The sequence below is a fragment of the Microtus ochrogaster genome, chromosome 5 (assembly GCF_000317375.1).
Source record: "Microtus ochrogaster isolate Prairie Vole_2 chromosome 5, MicOch1.0, whole genome shotgun sequence".
In the NCBI taxonomy this organism is placed as follows: Eukaryota; Metazoa; Chordata; class Mammalia; order Rodentia; family Cricetidae; genus Microtus; species Microtus ochrogaster.
Window position 1 is genome coordinate 359291 of NC_022012.1, and position 20187 is coordinate 379477.

Below are 20187 nucleotides of genomic sequence, written 5' to 3' on the forward strand. Positions count from 1 at the left end.
GGAGGAGGGGGGAAGGGTGGGAGGAGGGGGAGGGAAATGGGAGGCTGGGAGGAGGTGGAAACTTGTTTTTTTTTTCCTTTTCTCAATAAAAAAAAGAAAAAAAAGATTAGGAATGAGACTCAATATAGAATATACTTGAATTTGTCTAGGTGTGGTGGCAATCATTTTCATCCCAGCAAGGTCTAAAAATACCATTTTTCAGTTTGATATTTTTAGTTATTTCCAGTTCACTGTTATCTTTATTAAGATGATGGTAATTATTCTTTAGCAGCTATGGGTAATGATTTGGTATGTCTATAGACTGTGTAGTGATCAGTGGAAGCAGTAGGGATACCATTGGCTCAAGCATCTTTTACTTCTTTGTAGTGAGCAGTGAGTGTGGTCAAAGTGTTCTTTCCTACCTGTTTGAACTCTGTGTTTCAATACTATCTTCTTATTCTTCATGTAGAACACCAGAACTTACTCTTGCTGATTGGCAGTGACATTGTTCCCTTTATCTCATATCTTCTTACCTTCTCATTCCACCATTAGCCTACTCTTTCTGGAGCTCACTGCTCTCTCTCATGTCTTCTTATGGTAGTGGCATTGTCTTTAAAATAAATAGGTTGAAGTGCCAAAGAGAAGAGCCTGGATGTTGAATGACAGATGAAGAACTGTGAGCAAGAAAGATTCTTAAGAGTAGACCAAGTGGGGTAATTGTTAACTGTAGAATGGAGCCAGAAATTGTGCTTTAGAAAGGAGCAGCCCGAGCCTGGGCTACATAGTTAGTATCAAGACAGCCTGGGCTACAGAATGACACTTTGATGGTTAGTGTTAATTCTTTACTTGACAGAATCTAGAATCTCTTGAGAGATTGGGCTCTGGGTACACCTGTGAGGAATTATCTATTTTAGTGGTTATCTCTGAGGATGACTTTTGGATATTGTCTCAACCCTACACAACAAACTATAGGCAGCTTAAGAAAACAAAAAGAGGGAATGGTAACCCTCCCCAGGAAAGAGCACACCAGTTGACTGTCCAGTGTTAAATCATCAGCCCTGAAAACATGTAACATGGTATGAAATTAACATGTTATATTTGCTAATATACGTATATACAAATACACATATTCATGCAATAACAATAACAAATGAGGTCATGAATTTGAAGGGAAGAGAAGGGGTATGTACAGAAGAGTTTTAAGGGACAAGGAAAAGAGAAATGGGGTGTGTGTGTGTAATATGGAGGTGGGAGAGAGAGAGAGAGAGAGAGAGAGAGAGAGAGAGAGAGAGAGAGAGAGAGATGAACTTAGTAGAGCATGTTGGCTTTTTCTCAATGCAGCCTAGTGTTTGTCACATGGCGCTGCGAGTGTGCTGATGGTCTTCATTGGGTTATACATCACTCAGGAACAAAGATCCCTGCAGTAGATTTTTATTCAGTACTGTATACATGGGGGATTGTCACAGAGATTAACAGAAGTGATGGAATTTTAGAAGGTCCTAGTGATTGTTAGTAATAACACAAGAGGTAAGAATGAGAATGCTTTTGTTTTTGAAACTTGTGTCATAATTTTAATTGGTGACTTGGCATATTTTCTCCATGTCCAGAAATCTTGTCAATATGAGGAAAATAGTTTCAAATAATCCTCATGAGACAAGAAAATCCAAACCAAATTTGGATGACAAGTTCAATGAGTGACCTTCTGACTTTCAAACTTTCATTAGAGGTCTTTGTGGTTCCAAATTTTCCAGACAACGTATGTAAATTGGTACTGTCACTTAGTATCCCTAACCATTCCTCTAGTCAGATGTAGAAGCTCATGAAAGTTTGCTTTTCACTTCTTGTATAACAGTGCTAACAGATAATCTGTTGTCATTAATACCTTCATAGGGCACATAACATTGTATCAAAGCAGTGATATCTAACTGGTGGGATCCAGATGCTCCCTGGATCCTTTCTCAAGCACAAACCATGACTCACATGTGCTTGTGACTGAGAAACACTGCAGGTACAAAACAGAATTTAAGATGCACGTCCTCTGGAACAAAACAAGGTCACAAGAGCAGGGGTACTGAGGGAAGATTTCAGTTATGAAGTCAAAGATACTGTTTGATAAGGCTCTACCTGAAAAGCTATCTCTAGCAGCTATCTGAACAATATATAAACAGCAAAGGGAACAATAAAAATTGTTCATTCTTGAAGTGACCCCAGAGTCTGGTATCTCTATTTATCATTACCCTCCTTTCCAGGTGCTGTGATGACCACGGCTAGGTTGGCTGCAGCATCTAACCAAATACTAATTTCCTCCACCCTCTTTCTACATATTTACTGGGCATTAATTTAGTGTTATCATTCGTGAAACACTAGGAAGGAATTCATTATGAATGTATTATCATCTATTTCATCAAGCAGTTCACATTAAAGAGGGGTTAGAAAACTCAATATAAATATCACAGCAATACAATCAAAGTGGCATAGGGCCAGTAAAAAGTAGAACCTCAAACATCCAGGTGGTCACAAAAAACTCTCCATAGTAAGCAACCAGGTATGCATAATCCATCACCTCATTCATGGGCTGTCCTAGAGAATGAAAAAATACATGGAAAGTCAAGCCTAGAACCTGAGAAAGCTACAATTTTCAATTGGCAATGACAAATGCTTTGATCCCAATCTTTATTTATTTATATTTTAAACCTGAACTAACATCAGTGAATGACAATAACTTCATTTCATTAATCCCAGTTTTGGACAGAACCTGAGAATATAACTCAGTAGTAGAGCACTTACCCAGCACCCTCAAGGCCTTAAGTTCAATGCACAACACCACACACAAAAGCTGCTATTTGTACTTTGAAGTGAAAGATGTATGTAAGCAGAAACAGTGCTATGGTAACTGCTAAGTGAGCAACACCTTCCGTCATTTAGCCCTGATATTGGTTAACTGAGATGTCTCTAATAACTAGATGTGTTAGAGTCTAATTCACTTTCCTTTGTTCATACAGCAAGATGAACAATATTTATTGGCATTGTTAAGAAATATTTTTTAATTTAACCATAATGAATTAGACAAAGTATAAATACATACTTTTCGTAAACAAGTAACAGATTCAGAAATATACATGAATGAAAAACAAAGAATTGTGAATGAAACGAATTGTTACACGCTTTTAGAATTTTTCAATTTTTCTATATTCTTATGAAGTTAGAAGCCAAAGACAACCTATTTTTCTATTCACCAACTTATGCTATATATTTCTAACATACTCAAAAATCTCAAGATTGCAGTACTTATATTCTGATTTTTCAAATAAGAAATTGTGAATGGGACCTCCTGAAACTGAGAAGCTTCTGTAAAGCAAAGAACACTGTCTTTAAGACAAAAAAGCAACCTATTGAATGGGAGAAGATCTTCACCAACCCCACATCTGACAAAGGCCTAATCTCCAAAATATATAAAGAAATAAAGAAACTAGACATTAAAATTATGAATAACCCAATTAAAAAATGGGGTATTGAACTGAAAAGAGAATTCTCAACAGAAGTTCAAATGGCCGAAAGACACTTAAGGTCATGTTCAACCTCCTTAGCGATCAGGGAAATGCAAATCAAAACAACTTTGAGATACCACCTTACACCAGTCAGAATGGCTAAAATCAAAAACACCAATGATAACCTATGCTGGAGAAGATGTGGAGTAAGGGGAACACTCATCCATTGCTGGTGCGAATGCAACCACTTTGGAAATCAGTGTGGTGGTTTCTCAGGAAACTGGGAGTCAACCTACCTCAGGATCCATCAAGTCCACCCTTAGGAATATACCCAAGAGATGCCCAATCATACAACAAAAACATCTGTTCAACTATGTTCATAGCAGCACTATTCGTAATAGCCAGAACCTGGAAACAACCTAAGTGACCCTCAATGGAAGAATGGATAAAGAAGGTATGGAATATATACACATTAGAGTTCTACTCAGCAGTAAAAAAAAAAAAATGAAATCTTGAATTTTTCATGCAAATAGATGGAAATAGAAAACACTTTACTGATATCCCAGACCCAAAAAGGTGAATATAGTATGTACTCACTCATTAGTGGATTCTAGCCATAAACAAAGGACATTGAGCCTATAGTTCGTGATCCTAGAGAAGCTAAATAATAAAGTGAACCCAAAGAAAAACATATAATTGTTATCCTGGGTATGGGAAGTAGACAAGATTGCCAGGCAAAAGTTAGGAGCATGAGAATAGGGGTGGGGTGGGGGGAAGGGGAGAGGGGAAGAGAGATGGGAGAAGGGGAGAATTGGGGGAGTGGGATGGTTGAAATGGCGGAAGGGTGAATATGGGAGCAGGGAAGAAGGTATCTTAATTAAGGGAGCCATTTTAGGGTTGGCAAGAGACTTGGCTCTAAAGGGGTTCCCAGGTGTCAGAGCAGATGTCCCCAGCTAGGTCCTTGGGCAGCAGAGGAGAAGGTGCCTGAACTGGCCTTGTCCCATAGCCACACTGATGAATATCTTGCATATCACCATAGAACCTTCATTTGGCGATGGATGGAGATAGAGACAGAGACCCACATTGAAGCACTGGACTGAGCTCCCACAGTCCAGATGAAGAACAGAAGGAGTGAGAAGATGAGCAAGGAAGTCAGGACCACGAGGGGTGCATCCACTCATGGAGACAGTCTGACTGATCTAATGGGAGCTCACCAAGGCCAGCTGGACAGGGACTGAACAAGCATGTGATCAAAACAGATTCTCTGAATGTGGCTGACAATGGGGGCTGACTGAGAAGCCAATGATAATGGCACTGGGATTTGATTCTACTGCATGTGCTGGCTTTGTAAGAGCCTGGTCTGTTTGGATGCTCACCTTCCTAGACCTGGATGGAGTGGGGAAAGCCTTGGACTTCTCACGGGACAGGGTACACTGAATTCTCTGAGGACTGGAGAGGGAGGGAAGAGGGGGAATAGGAGGAGTGGGAGGGAAATGGGAGGAGGTAGAAATTTTAATAAATAAATAAATAAATGAATGTAAACAAGTTTTAAACTAAAAAATTATGTTCATAGGAATTTAATTTTAGTTAATTTTCTCTTCTTCGTACTCATTTCAAATATTTGAAAAGTTCTGTATTTTGCTATAAATTACTATTCTAAAAGAAATTGTCAACAAATTTTAAAACTTGTAAGGAAATTAAAATATTTATAAGCAATAATTATGAAAGTAAAGGGCAAAGACAAATTTAAAACATGAGAAAAGCAATCGTATGCTTAAAATGAAAGCTCGCACTTACCCTGTGCTCTGCTCCCTTGAGTAAAGAACTGCCCCAAGAAGACATCTTACTCTTTCACATAAATACTGTTCATATTTTATTTTTTTCTGTTCATATTTTAGAAAGTACATGTTAATGTACATCCTGGAAAAATCTCAAAATGATCTGAAACAACTCAGGAAGCTTGATTAAAAAATAAATCAAAACAAAGCAAAGACTATTTACATATATCTTCATAGGTCAAGAGAAGGAGCTCCTTGGAAGCTAACCATTCCTGATAGAAAAGATCATTAGATCTTTTAAAACTTTACTTGTACATACTGTGGTGGTACATGCTTTTAATCCAAGCACTTGCGAGGCAGAGGTTGGGAGATCTTTGTGAATTCAAGGACAATCTGATCTACAAAGTGAGATCCAGGACAGCTGTAGGAGGTTCTTCTGTTCATGTGTAGCTTTCATTGGTTAATGAATAAAAAAAAAAAAAACTGCTTTGGGCCTGATAGGGCAGAACTTAGGTAGGCAGAGAAGACAGAACTGAATGCTGGGAAGAAGGGCAGAGTGAGAGTCGCCATGGCCATGAATCTTTTGCCTGAGATGGATGTCGGTTAGTATCTGGCTGGTAAGATACATAGATTAATAGAAATGGGTTAAATTGAGATGTAAGAATTAGCCAATAAGAAACTAGAGCTAACGGGACAAGCAGTGTTGTAATGAATACAGTTTCTGTGTGGTATTTTGGGGGCTAAGCTAGCCAGGAAGAACAAAGGGGCCCTCCTTGTAACTGACTTCCAAGACTATACAGAGAAATCCTCTCTCAAAAAACAAAAAACAAGAATCATATCTAAATATAGAAAAAGCAATATACAGCAAGCCAACAGCTAAGTTCAAATTAAATGGAGAGACACTCAAAGCAGTCACTAAAATCAGGAACAAGACAAGGCTCTCTGCTCTCTCCATATCTCTTTAACATAATTCTTGAAGTTATAGCAATAGCAATAAGACAACAATAAGGAGATCAAGGGGATTCAAATCGGAAAAGAAAAAGTTAAACTTTTGTTATTTGCAGATGATATGATAGTGTACATTAGTGACCCCAGAAACTCTACCAGAGAACTCCTACATCTGATAAATACATTCAGTGAAGTGGCAGGATACAAGATCAACTAAAAAAAATCAGTAGCCCTCCTGTACACAAAAAATAAAGAAGCGGAGAGGAAAATCAGAGAAATATCACCTTTCTCAATAGCCACAAATCAAATAAAATATCTTGGAATAACACTAACAAAGGACGTGAAAGACCTATTTGACAAGAACTTTATGTCTTTTAAGAAAATACCAGAAAATGGAAAGATCCCCCATACTCTTGGATAGGAAAGATCAACATAGTAAAAATGGCAATTCTACCAAAGGCAATTTATAGATTCAATGCAGTCTCCATCAAAATCCCAACACAATTCTTCACTGACCTCGAAAAAAATGACACTCAACTTCATATGGATGTGGTATTGTATATACACACATAAAAAATAACTGCAAATTTTATTATTTAAAACATTTCTTTAGAAATTCATTCTTATTTCTATATAATATGTGGTGATATAGTTAAGTCAATATTATGCCATACATTGTTTGCACCAGCTAAAGAAATGATTATTTTCCAGCAAAACAATTCAAAAGATCACACGAAATTTACTACTTGAGGAGTTTGTTGCATTCTCCAGCATCTATATTATGTTGTAGAGTATTTGATTATATTTCCACTTTTCTTGCATTTGTTTTTATTTCTTCTTAACACAGCCAGATCTCTTACAGTCTGTGTGGTCTGAAAACACCAGGCTTGCAGTTGCAAGGGCATACAGTTTGTGTTACAAGCTAAGTATTGGTTGTTGGTTGTTACAGTTCTCACTGAAAAATTGTGAACATAATACATACAATAACAGCTCTCCCAGAAGCAACCGAGTAGCAAAATTACATTTCTTGTACAGGAAACTGTTGCTTAGTGCAGTAGACTGTATGAGAGTGGAGCAGGCCTTGCTATACACATAAAAGAGGAGCAGAGCAGAGCTGTGGTGACTCCTAAAACACACACGTAATTATTTTATGAACTGCTTAAAATAACTCTTGTTTCCTGCTCTAGGATAAGGAATCGCATCATCTCCCAGCCTGTAGAGCAGTCCACAATCCTCCACGTTAGACCTCTCCCCGAAGCAGTACTATCGTCTCTGATCTACACAGTCTGCCAAGCCTCGGTCCCTTCCTTTTTCTCTACACACATTTCTCCTCCTCAGAGTCATCCAAATACCTCTGCACTTTATCTTTACCCTTGTTTGGTTTGCCTCCAGTACATATTGTATCATCATATCATTTTCAAGGCTTAAATGTATCACTATATAATTTCTGAATTTTCTTCCCCCAAACTTTTGTGCTTCAGAGAAAAAAAAAAGAGTAGATTACAGAACAGTAAGATTAGGACCAACTAAACATATTTTTAAGTAACATTCATCAACAAGAATTGCAAAGTATCTTCGCAGAGTTTAGATACACTGTGCCTCCATGATAACCCAATGTACCTGTTTTTAACTGAATGTCAGCCAGGACTGTTGTGCAAGATCTATATGCCACTATATTCCTGAAGCATTTAAAAGGCACTTAAACATCAGTCAGCTTCATATATCATTGGAACATTTTGATAACAGCCTTCTTGCATCTATCTAAAATACTTCATTCTTTCCACTACTGTGGCACTAGCTCTTGCATTAAAAACAGAAGAAAGAGGACAAGGGAGTGACTGCTGATGGAACAGGCCGGAGTCAGAGACTTCTACAGGACCAGGTCTGACTCAGGGACCTCTGCTAGAGCTGGCCCTTGCAAGCTCCTCAAAAGCAGGTACAAGGGAGCAACTGCCGAAGGAGCAGGTCTGAGCCAGGGAAATCTGCAGTAACAGGCCTGAGCGAGCTTCGTTCACTGGAGTAGGTACAAGGGAGCTACTGCCAAATAAGCAGGGCAGAGACCTCTGCGGGACTAGGCCCAAGCCAGGAACCTCCTCGGGAGCAGGCCAGAGCCAGGGACATCTGAGGGAACAGGCTTAAGCTAGCAATCTCCACCAGAGGAGGCCTGAGACATCACCCTCCTCCTGAGCAGGCCTGAGGCAGAAACCTCTGTAGAAGCAGATATGAGTGAGCAGGCCCTAGTCAGAGATCTCTGAGGTACCAAGTATGAGTAGGGACCTCTGTGAAAATAAGTCTGAAGCCAGCGACCTCCATGGGAACAGTACTAAATTACCTCTGAGATTGCAGAGCAATCCCCAGGAATGCTGAGCAATGTGCAAAGTAATTGGAATTGTGGCCCTGACTGCACCATGAAGAGCAACCATCTGAGCCTTGGATCCACTGGCACCTGGAAGATTGACCACCAGAGACACAGACCCAACTGTACCAATCAGACTAAAAGATGAGTAGAGAAGGTAACACATTCAACACCACAAAGAGCAGTACTATACCAACAAAAACAAGTGGTTCTACAAAGGCAATACTTGAACATGCCAATATAGATGAAGCAGAAGAAAATAACCTAAAATAATAACTTTAGGAGAATTTTTGAGAATGTTGAGAATGAAAAATTCTCAAAGAAATGAAGGAAAAAACAAACAAAAAAAATTGAAAGAAATCAACAACAACAAAAACAGAAACAGAGGGAATTCCCGAAATGGAAAATATGAGAAAACAATCAAGAGCCACAAATGTAAGCATAAAGAGCAAACAGCAGAATACAAGAGATGGAAGAAAGAATCCTAAGCATTGAAGATAAAATAGAAGAAATATACTCATCGGTAAAAGAAAACATTAACTATAACAAAAACTGAACACAAAGTATCCAGGACATATTGGACACCATGAAAAGACCAAACCTAAGAATAATAGCAATAGAAGAAGGAGAAGTCCAACTCAAAGGCAGAAAATGTATATAACAAAATCAGAGAAGTAAACATTTCCAATTTAAAGAAAAATATGCATATGAAGATACAAGAAGTTTACAGAACAACAAATAGACTGGATCAAAAGAAGTCTATTTGCCACATAATGATCAAAACAATAAACATACAGAATGAAGACAGAAAATGAAGAGCTCCAAAGGAGAAAGGTCAAGTAACTATAAAGGCAGAACTATCAGAATTATACTTGACTTCGTAGTGGAAACAATGAAAGCCAGAAGGTCCTGATCAAGCATTATGCAGACATTAAGAGACCACATATTCCAGCTCAGACAACTATATCCAGCAAAATTTTCGATCACCATACAAGGACAAAACAAGGTATTTCATAACAGAACCAGATTTAAGCAATACCTAGCCACAAACCCAGCCCTACACAAAGTACTAGAAGGAAAACTCCAACCCAAGGGAGTTAGCTACATCCACAAAAACACAGACAATAGATGATCACATAGTAGGACATCCCAAAGAAGGAAAAAACACACACAATAACATCACCAACAATGAAAACTAAAATAACAGAAACTAGCAATCACTGGTCATTAATATCCCTTAAAATAAATGGACTCAACTCACCTATAAAAAGACACAGGCTAACGGATTGTATATGAAAAGAGAACCCATCCTTCTGCTCCATACAAGAAACACAACTTAACCTCAAACGCATTCATCATCTCAGAGTAAAGGGTTGGAAAAAATATTTTCCAATCAAATGGACCTAAAAAACAAACTGGTGTAGTTATCCTTATATCTAACAAAATAGGCTTCAAATTAATATGAATAAAAAGAGACAAAGAAGAACATTTCATTTTAGCCACAGGAATATTCATCAGGAGGAAATCTCAATGCCAAATTCTATGCCCCAAATACAAGAATACCCTCAAATGTAAAAGAAACACTTCTAAAGCTTAAATCACACATTGAACCCCACACACTAATAATGGGAAACTACAACGACCCACCCTTACCACTGGACAGGTCTACCAGACAGAAAATTAACGGAGAAATAAGGGAACTAAAGATGTTATGACTCAAATGGACATAACAGAGATCTGTAGAACATTCTATCAAAGCATAAAGAATATAACTTTTTCTCAGCATCTCATGGAACATTTTCAAAAATTGACAACATACCAGGTAACAAGGCAGACTTCAACAGATTAAAAAAATGGAATAACCCATATATCTTACTGGAACACCATGGCTTAAAATTATAATTCAACAGCAACATTAATTTCAGAAAGCCCACAAACACATGGAAATTAACCAATGCTCATCTAAAACATCAATGGAACAAGGAAGAAATAAAGGAAGAAATTAAAGTTTTCCTAAAATTCAATGAAAATGACCAGACAACATACCCAAATTTACGGGACACAATGAAAGCAGTGTTCAGAGGAAAGTTCATAGCACTAAATGCCTACATAAAGAAGCTGGAAAAAGGCAACACTAGTGAGTTAACAGAACACCTAAAAACTCTAGAAGAAAAAGAAGCAAATTCCATCCAGGAGGACTAGACCAAAGGATATAATTAAATTGAGAGCTGCAATCAGCTTTTGGGACTTGACTCCAAGATGATTAAAAAAAGGAGAAACAAAAGTCCTGTCAAAAAGGGCCACGGCCATGTGCAACCAATTCGCTGCACTGACTACGCTCACTGTGTGCCCAAGGACAAGGCCATTAAGAAATTCATCATTAGGAACAATGTAGAGGCTGCTGCCATCATGGACATATCCGAAGGAAGTGTCTTTGACGCTTAGGTGCTCCCCAAACTCTATGTCAAGCTGCATTACTGTGTGAGCTGTGTTAGTAGTCAGGAATCGATCTTGGTAAGCTCGGAAGGACTGAACACCTCTACCACGATCTAGACCTGCTGGTGCTGCACTATAATCTCTACCAAAGCCCATGTTAAGGGGCTTTATAAAGACAGAAGAAAACACCTTGGAAAAATAAAATGGGACATATACTTTTAAAAAAAAAAGCTGAAATCAACAAAATTGAAGCAAAGAAAACAATACAAAGAATCAATGAGAGAAAGAGTTGTTACTTTGAGAAAATCAACAAAACAGGCAAACCATTATCCAAACTAACCAAAAGGAAGAGAGAGAAGATCCAAATTAATAAAATCAGAAATGAAAAGAGGACCATAACAACAGACGGGGAAACCCAGAGACTCATCAGGTCACCTGCCTTTTGACAAAGAAGCAAAAAATATAAAATGAAAAAAAAAAAGCATATTCAACAAATGGTGCTGGATTAACTGAATAGCCACATGTAGAAAAATGAAAATAGATCCATATTTAGATCCATGCACAAAACTCAAGTCCAAATGAATTAAAGAACTCAACCTAAAACCAACTACATTGAATGTCATAGAAGCGTAAGTGGGAAGTACACTTGATTGCAATGGCACAGGAGACTACTTTCTAAATATAACCCCAGCAGCACAGACACTGAGAGAAATAATTAATAAATGGGACCTCCTAAAACTGAGAAGCTTCTGTAAAGCAAAGGACACACGGTCAACAAGCCAAAACAGCAGCCTTCAGAAAGGAAAAAAAAAAACTTCACCAACATCACACTGGACAAAGGGCTGATCTCAAAAATATACAAAGAACTTAAGAAATTTGTCATCAAATAAACAAATTATCCAATAAAAATGGGGTACACAGCTAAATAGAGAACTCTCAAAAGAGGAATCTAAAACGGTTGAAAGACAATTAAGAAAATGCTCAACATCCTTAGCCAGGAGTGAAATGCAAATCAAAACAATTCTGAGACTCCATCTTACACCTGTAAGAATGGCCAAGAACAAATACACTGATGACAACTTATGCTAGAGAGGTTGTGGGGTAAAAAGAACACTCCTCCATTACTGGTGGGAAGCAAACTGGCAGTTGCTTTGGATATCAGTATGAAGATTTCTCAATAAATTAGGAAACAACATACCTCAAGACCCAGCAATTACACTTTTAGGTATATATCCAAAGGATGTTCAATCATTCCATAAGGACATGTGCTCAACGATGTTCATAGTAGCATTATTTGTCATAGCCAGAAAGTGGAAACAACCTAAATGCCCCTCAAATGAAAAATGGATAAGGAAAATGTGGTAAATTTACACAATGGAGTAATACACAGCAGGAAAAAAAAATGACATTCTTAAATTTGTGGGCAAATGGATGGATCTAGAAAACACCATATTGAAAGAGGTAACCCAGACTCAAAAAGGAAATATAATATATACTCACTTGTAAGTGGCTTATAAACACAAAACAAAGAAAAAACTGCCAACAATTTACAATCCCAGAGAACCTCGACAACAGAGAGGACCCTAAGAGAGATGTACATCGATCTAATCTACATGGAAAGTAGAAAAAGAATTGGGAGCATGTGAATCATGGGAGATGGTAGAAGGGGAGAGTACTGAAGGAAAACGTATAGCTCAATAAAAACAATTAAAAACAGAAGAAAATATCAATAAAAAGACATAAACAATCTATGTGTAGAAAGAAAACTCTTAGAGTCAGAATTGTTGTCATGAGTCAGAGTTCTCATGGAGCATGGTCTTTGTCCAACAGTCTTTACTAATCTACTGATTCATTCTTCAAACAAACACTGCCAAGTAAAGCTTTCCTGAACACTTTCATGTCTAGAATTTTTAATGGATTTGGATCAATTATGACAAGTTGATTTTTAAACTGTTACATCAATTTTTTTTTCGGTTTTTTCGAGACAGGGTTTCTCTGTGGCTTTGGAGCCTGTCCTGGATCTAGCTCTGTAGACCAGGCTGGTCTTGAACTTACAGAGATCCGCCTGCCTCTGCCTCCCGAGTGCTGGGATTAAAGGCGTGTTACATCAATTTTAAACAAGCTTTCTTGTTTAGGGTATATATCAGTGTATCATATATCATATATGTTACTACATTATCTGCAAAACATATATACATGTTATATATATGTATATCCCCCATTTATTACATATTACTCTATCTACCTGTCACCTATATATCAGTTATCTAGCTACTGCGTATTATCTGTCAGTATGTAAACTACCAATAAAATATGTGTCTCTATTTCTGCCTATTGTTTATTTACCTAAAAACTGTCTATAATATGCCATTTCTTTATTTCTATGATGCAATCACCTGTCTGACCTCTGTCTGCTAAGGAAGACGAAGAATTAAGTCTCATGATAGCTCATATTTTCAAACAAGATTTATTTGAGATGTGTTTGCCCTATACTTTCTTGTGCTATCTCATCTCAGACTACCACCTTTTCTTTCACGGATCTAGTGACCTTTTGTAGTTTTCCAACACCTCTCCTGCTCTTAAGGTCACTTATAGCTTTATAGACTGCAGGCACCCTCACAAACATGCACAAACAATGCAAGTTAGAATATACATACCAGAGAAAATGTGTAGTGTTGCCTTCTCAAATCAAGGAAAAACATAAAAAAAAAAATTTAGTGGCTAATGATGTCATTAAACAGTAGATATGAATATCAATTCGTCTCTCAAAAGCTGTCTCAGCAATAAGAGAAATATTTTTGTACTGAAGGCTTCTCTTTAAGAAAGAGGCATGCAAAATTTCCAAAGGAAAATTAATATATTTCTCTTGGATCTAAATCTTTTGTAAGGAAGAAGGGGCAAATGCTTCTAACCCTGACTAGGTAAAATGGACACCTCCACAGATATATTTAGAACTTATTCAAGAATAAGCTTATTTCAAACAACAGGGGAATAAAGGATTATAAAAAAAAAACTTAAAAAGTAAGTTGTCAGGAAATGTATGCCAAAAGTTGCTATGGAGGTGATGAAGCCCTTCCGTGAGAGACGTTGTACATTTTAAGAACATGCCCTTTTCTAGGAAATCTTCTACTTCCATGAACTTTCAGATGTGCTAAGGGAAAAGGCAGTGTCTGCAAAGTGGGTTTTCCAGTATGTTCCCTCTAGTTCACCTGACCTTTCCAGCTGGGCTCTTTCAGTTTTTAAAGTGGTTTCAGTCCACATTTCAGGTTCTGTTAGCCAGATACCCAATGTTATAAATCAATTTGAAGTGCTCATCTATTAGTTTCAAATTTGTCAAAGAATGATCTGTCTATGATCCTGTACAATACTTTCCCCCCAAAACATATTCCTTTCCTTAGCTTAGTCTAGAAGTCAGATGGAATAGAAACAATAGAAATGAATATGTAAAACAAAGAAAATGCAGATCACCTCTCTGTATCAGCTTAATTCTTTTTACACCTTTCCCTTGCTTTATGAAAAGTGCCACATGAAAATTCCTAGTGAGCTTAAGAAGAGTGCCCTGCAAGACTAGCAAAGAGATCACTCACCCGTGTATGCATATTCTCACTGGTTCTCACACTGTGCCAGGAACTATATGATATGTGCTTCCATCATTTAACAACATCCTTTGCTTTGAAAGATCTTATTCTGGTGTGAAATGTAGATTGCAAAATATAAAAATTTTGAACTAATGCTTAAAATTTTGACAAGTTCCGGTAGCTATTAGGTTAATGTTCTGGTACGGAGTGTAAGTGGAGTTGTGATTTGGGGCATATGCTGGGCAGTATTTCTAAAAGTCCCATATGCTCTGAATCTTGAAGGTTCATAACAATGTTTTTAAGCAAACAACTGGATAGGGGATTCCAGGAAAGGAGCAGAAAGTGCAAAGACAGAAGAAGGAGTATCCAGTGTGCTAAAGAGAACAAAAGATAAGGAAAAGCTGCAGGTGGCCTTTGATTTGTAAATTCAGATGGGCCCTCTTGCTGCAGGCTTATAAAGCAGATTGAGAGGGCTGGGGAGATGGTTCAAAAGATAAAGTGTGAGGAGCTGCGTTTGAATCCCTAGCACCCACACGAACCCGAAGCAGTAGCACATGTCTGTAGTCCAGGTCTCTTGGCAGGCACTTCTGATAACAGAAAAGGCCCTGCCTTGAGTAAGATGGAAGGAAAGGACTCACACTCAAGGATGTTCTCTGACTTCTACACACATGCTTGGGAACATGTGGGTAGTTACACTTTCACACACAAACATACACATGGACCTGAACGCAAGAAGCAGAGACATGGACACAAATGTATACAACATCCACACAATACATGTGCATATTCACAAAGACACATGCACATACACACAGACGCTTGTATATTATTCACACAATACATATGCGTATTCACAAAGACACATGCACATACACACATACACACAATCGCCTGTATATTACACACAGACGCCTGTATACAACATTCACACAATACATATGCGTATTCACAAAGACACATGCACATACACACATACACACAAACACCTGTATATTACACACAGACGCCTGTATACAACATTCACACAATACATATGCGTATTCACAAAGACACATGCACATACACACATACACACAAACGCCTGTATATTACACACAGACGCCTGTATACAACATTCACACAATACATATGCGTATTCACAAAGACACATGCACATACACACATACACACAAACACCTGTATACAACATTCACACAATACATGTGCATATTCACAAAGACACATGCACACACACATACACACAGACGCCTGTATACAACATTTACACAATACATGTGCATATTCACAAAGACACATGCACATACACACATGCACACAGATGCCTGTATATTATTGGTGCCGGACACAATGTAGAAACATGTAATTGCGGTGAAAGCCACAATGATGCAGCATTGATTTGGTTGTGGTTGGTGGAATTAAAGAAGTTGAAAATATGTGATAAACCTTTGAGTGTAAAGGCAATAGGATTTAATCAGATGACAAGTGAGAGTCATAACGAGAAGAAGAAATCAAGGAAACATTTAGATATGGTATAAAATATATGCTAAAATATCCAAAACCACAGTATGGTCCCTATGCCTGTTGGGAAAAGAGAAACAGATGACGAAACCGTTAGACAAGCTTTCCAAGAAACACAGTGCAGAAATTTAATTTGGGTTCTCCTTCTCTAAAGGAAGGAAATGAATTCTGCACTGATGCAACGGTTCAAAGTTTTTAATCTAAAAAAAAATCGCTTATTCACAAAACAGTGCAGAAAAACAATGATTTTAATATGAATAAGGAAATAACTCTCAGAGTATTTAATTTAGAAATACAAATTTTAAAACCATAAATATCCTAGGAAGCAGAGGATAAATTTTTGTGGTTTTAAAAAGAAGAGTGCATCTTAGAATTACAACACAAAACAGAAAAGCCAAAAAGAAAATGACTCATAAATTTGAAAAATATAAATTTTTAATGTCTGCATGACAAAAGACCTTTGTGAGGAAGCTGAGGCTGAATGAAATGTGATGGCCTCATGTGTAACATAGCAGCCAGTTAATTATTAGACCATAAAAATGTTTTCTTAAAGAAGAAAGCATGGGACGACAAAGGAAAAGACCAGACAGTTCACAAAGAAAGAGGTACACAAGGCTTTGAAGTATAGAACAATTTTCCTTCTCACTATTAAAATTATGCAAATTAAAGTAGCAATTACTTGTCATTTTCACCTCACAGGATGAGTGATGATTTAAGAGACCAATAATGACTAGTGCAGGCAGGTCACAGAAAACAATTATTCTCACATACTGGAGGTTGCAAATGTATATAGCATCTGTTAAAGAAGAAAATATGACCACATCAATTAACAGCTCAAATCCACATTGTTTCATGTGGTCATTTCATCACCAGGAGTTCCTACTATACGAATTCACACCAGTTGCCAGTCATAGTGCTGATGGTGATATTAAAATGAAGTAATATTCAAAATATTGAGCCTGGGGTCCAAGTGTGCTAACTCTTTAGATGCTGAAATCATTTGATCATTCACAAATATATGCTACATTTAAATATAAATATGAAAATGAATATAACCTAGGGCATAATGTATTTAACATTACTGATGATAAAACTGCATTTTGGACCAAGTACCTGCATAATAAAAGGAAGTGAGCGACAACTATGTGAGCCAACACTGACTAGTTTACAGAACGTGTTTTCTACAGTTGAAAAGATGGAATGTATTATTACAAAAAGGTAAACATTTTTAAATACTCTTTCTTTGTAATTCCTAATATACCACTGAAAGTTTCATCGATGACATGGAAGCTTTATCAAGTAAGATTGGGTAATGGTGCTTAAAAAAACTCATCAATTCAAGCATAGGTCAATATACCTTAACTACCACCCTTGGTTTATTTAGAAGTGGAAAGCCTGTCAAAGACAACCATGGAGAACTTGCCTGACAGCTAAAAACATCTCAAATCAGTTTACTGGATAAATTAATCATGAATATTTATGTTCTTAAATGAAATAATTCACCTGTAGAAATATGTAGGCTTGCCAATTAACAGAGCATTGGTCCCTGAGAATCAAACAGTTAAAATTCATTTAGCTATGTTATATATGGTGGCATTTGCAACATAAAATTGGCATTAAAATGTAATAGGAGTGTCAATTGTCAACAGTTAAACTTTTGAAGTTATATTGCTACAACTTATGTTATTTTACAAGTTTCACTGTAATGTAAAATTCTAGGCATGTTTGCTGGTTTGAATTAAAATCATTAGAAATAAATTCTTGATATTTGAATTAGGGTTCCAGAAACCTACAGTCACACCAGGTGATGATTACTTTGTTGATCTTGTATTGAGAAAGATACTGCAGAAAAAATAGCTGTCAAATAGTGCTATGGATTTGAAGAAATGGCCTTAATCCTACAGCAATGCTATTTTGTAGCCTTAGGCAAATTTTAAGTGTTTTTAAATGTTCATTTTTATATAAAATAATGAAAAGTTGTGTTTACCTTTCATAGTTGTATAAAACTGAAGGTAAGACAAGGGCAAAGCTTCCTTTAATAGCTCTTTAATATAGTGATTATTATCATCAGGGGCTGATTGAGTGTCAGAGAACAGGGAGTCCTCAGAATTAACTCCTGTAGATTATGCAGACATTGAACACCAAGAAACTGGATTGAATCCTTTGTAAGTCACTGATGACCTTCAACAACCCAGTTTTTCAGAAGTAGTAATTATAAAAATGAAGGTAAATTGTGCTTAAAAAACATAGAAGAGGAGACACAAAGTATGTGCCTTCTAGTAAGTGAAGCATTTAAGGCCATAAGACTATAGTAGGAGATTGGAGGGTGAAACCAAAGGTGTTCCCTTTAAGGATATGCTCCCCATTGGCTCAGGATGTAGATGGATTATGCAGAAAGATTCCAGTTTGGCTACCAGGATAAAACCTAGTCTACTCACTTGACAAAGGTAGGAAAAAGAATTCTTACATAAGTGGTAGGAGATTCCTTGAGGGTTATGGAACTAGGCCTTTTGTGTGACGAAAAACTCACTGAAAAGCTGCTTAAACACTGAAGATCATTTCTTTGTAAATGTACACACGCGCATGATGCACTAGGTCCACACCTGTGTAAAGCAGGAAAATTCTTTTCCTTCTGCCAATCCAAACATAAAATAATCATCCTTTAAAGGATTCCCAGAAAACATAGACAACAATGAGGACCCTAAGAGGGACATACATAGATCATATCTACATGGGAAGTAGAAAAAGACAAAATCTCCTGAATAAATTGGGAGCATGGGGACCTTGAGAGAGGGTTGAAGGGAAGGGGAGAAGGAAGGACAGGAGGAGAAAAAAATGTAGAGCTCAATAAAAATCAATTAAATTTAAAAGAAAAAGTATTCTCTTTTAGGATTTTCTAAATAGAACCTTGGATTTGTGTGTATAAATTAAACAGCTATATGGGAGATCAAAACACATGTCTATGAAGTATCAACAAAATATATGAAACCTGTATAACTTTTCTGAAACATAAAATACAAGTGCATTGAAATATTAATATTTACTGAAAACTGTTCAGTTATAAAATTTGTGAAAATGTTTGGTTATGAAAATGTTATTAAATTTTAAAGATGTGACTTTCTCTTCCACTAATCTTCATACATTTCACAAGAATTCCTACTTGGGTAGGTATTTGTCTCTTGTGATGATAGATGAAGGAGTTGTATGTAACTTTGTCTTCCTAATTTTGTAAATTTAATCTCCCTTGTTCAAAAGCCTGATAATTATACCTTCCTACATCTAATTAAAAGATAATAAGGGTTTGTCCAGCATATACAGGAAATTATATATTAGTAGAACATTTGTGGGCTTAATAAAGGAGACCTTTGTAACATATCTCTTGATCAAAAGTACAAATGAATACTCTAAAGAGAACAGATCAAAATACCTCCAATGGGTGTTACAGTTTTCTCTATAGATCATGATTCCACAGCATTTGACAAGGCTGGTCCTCCTTCACTTGAAGTATTACATTTTTTTCTTCCAAACTCTCTGACCCATGTTCCCCCAGACTCCTTCACTTGACCATTTTTCTCTTCTCACTTTGTAAGTATTGGCACATTTGGGAAGACTGATATTCCACAGTCCTTTCCTATGGGTCCAGGACCTCCACTCATGCCCAATTTTTTACTGTACATCTTCTTTGGGCGCCTTCAGCATCTCATAATCAATCCATCCCCATGAAGCTCTCTATCTTCACGCAGATCTCTGACCATGTACCTACTTCTTCTGTTAGTCAGCATCACTGGTAAAACATTTTTTTGCCTCAGGTCAGAGACATCAGCTTACAATTTTTACTGTCACTATACTTTTCTGGCACCTTTCCACACAAATCTGACCAATCAGCAAGTCCTGATGAAAGTTCTGTATTCGTGGTGTGTGAGCTTTATTCTCTTCCTGTTGCTTCTACTCTAATCTAAGCATCTCTTACTTTAAATCGCATCACTCTGACATTTAACTAACAGGACTTCTGCTTCCCACTATTTAATCTTACAATATATTTTTTGTGCCACCATATTGCTTTTTGTAAAATGCAAATCTATCTCTATTCAATTCAAATAATTTAC

The 20187-nt window shown here is 37.0% G+C and overlaps 1 protein-coding gene and 1 pseudogene across 8 annotated transcripts in view; one reads left to right on the top strand and one right to left on the bottom strand.

Annotated features, from left to right (window-relative positions):
• Positions 1–20187, bottom strand: part of Gria4 (glutamate ionotropic receptor AMPA type subunit 4) — a 387848-nt gene that overhangs the window by 359012 nt on the left and 8649 nt on the right. The gene's annotated exons all lie outside the window — the stretch shown is intronic.
• On the top strand, positions 10809–15089 carry LOC106143756 (annotated as a pseudogene).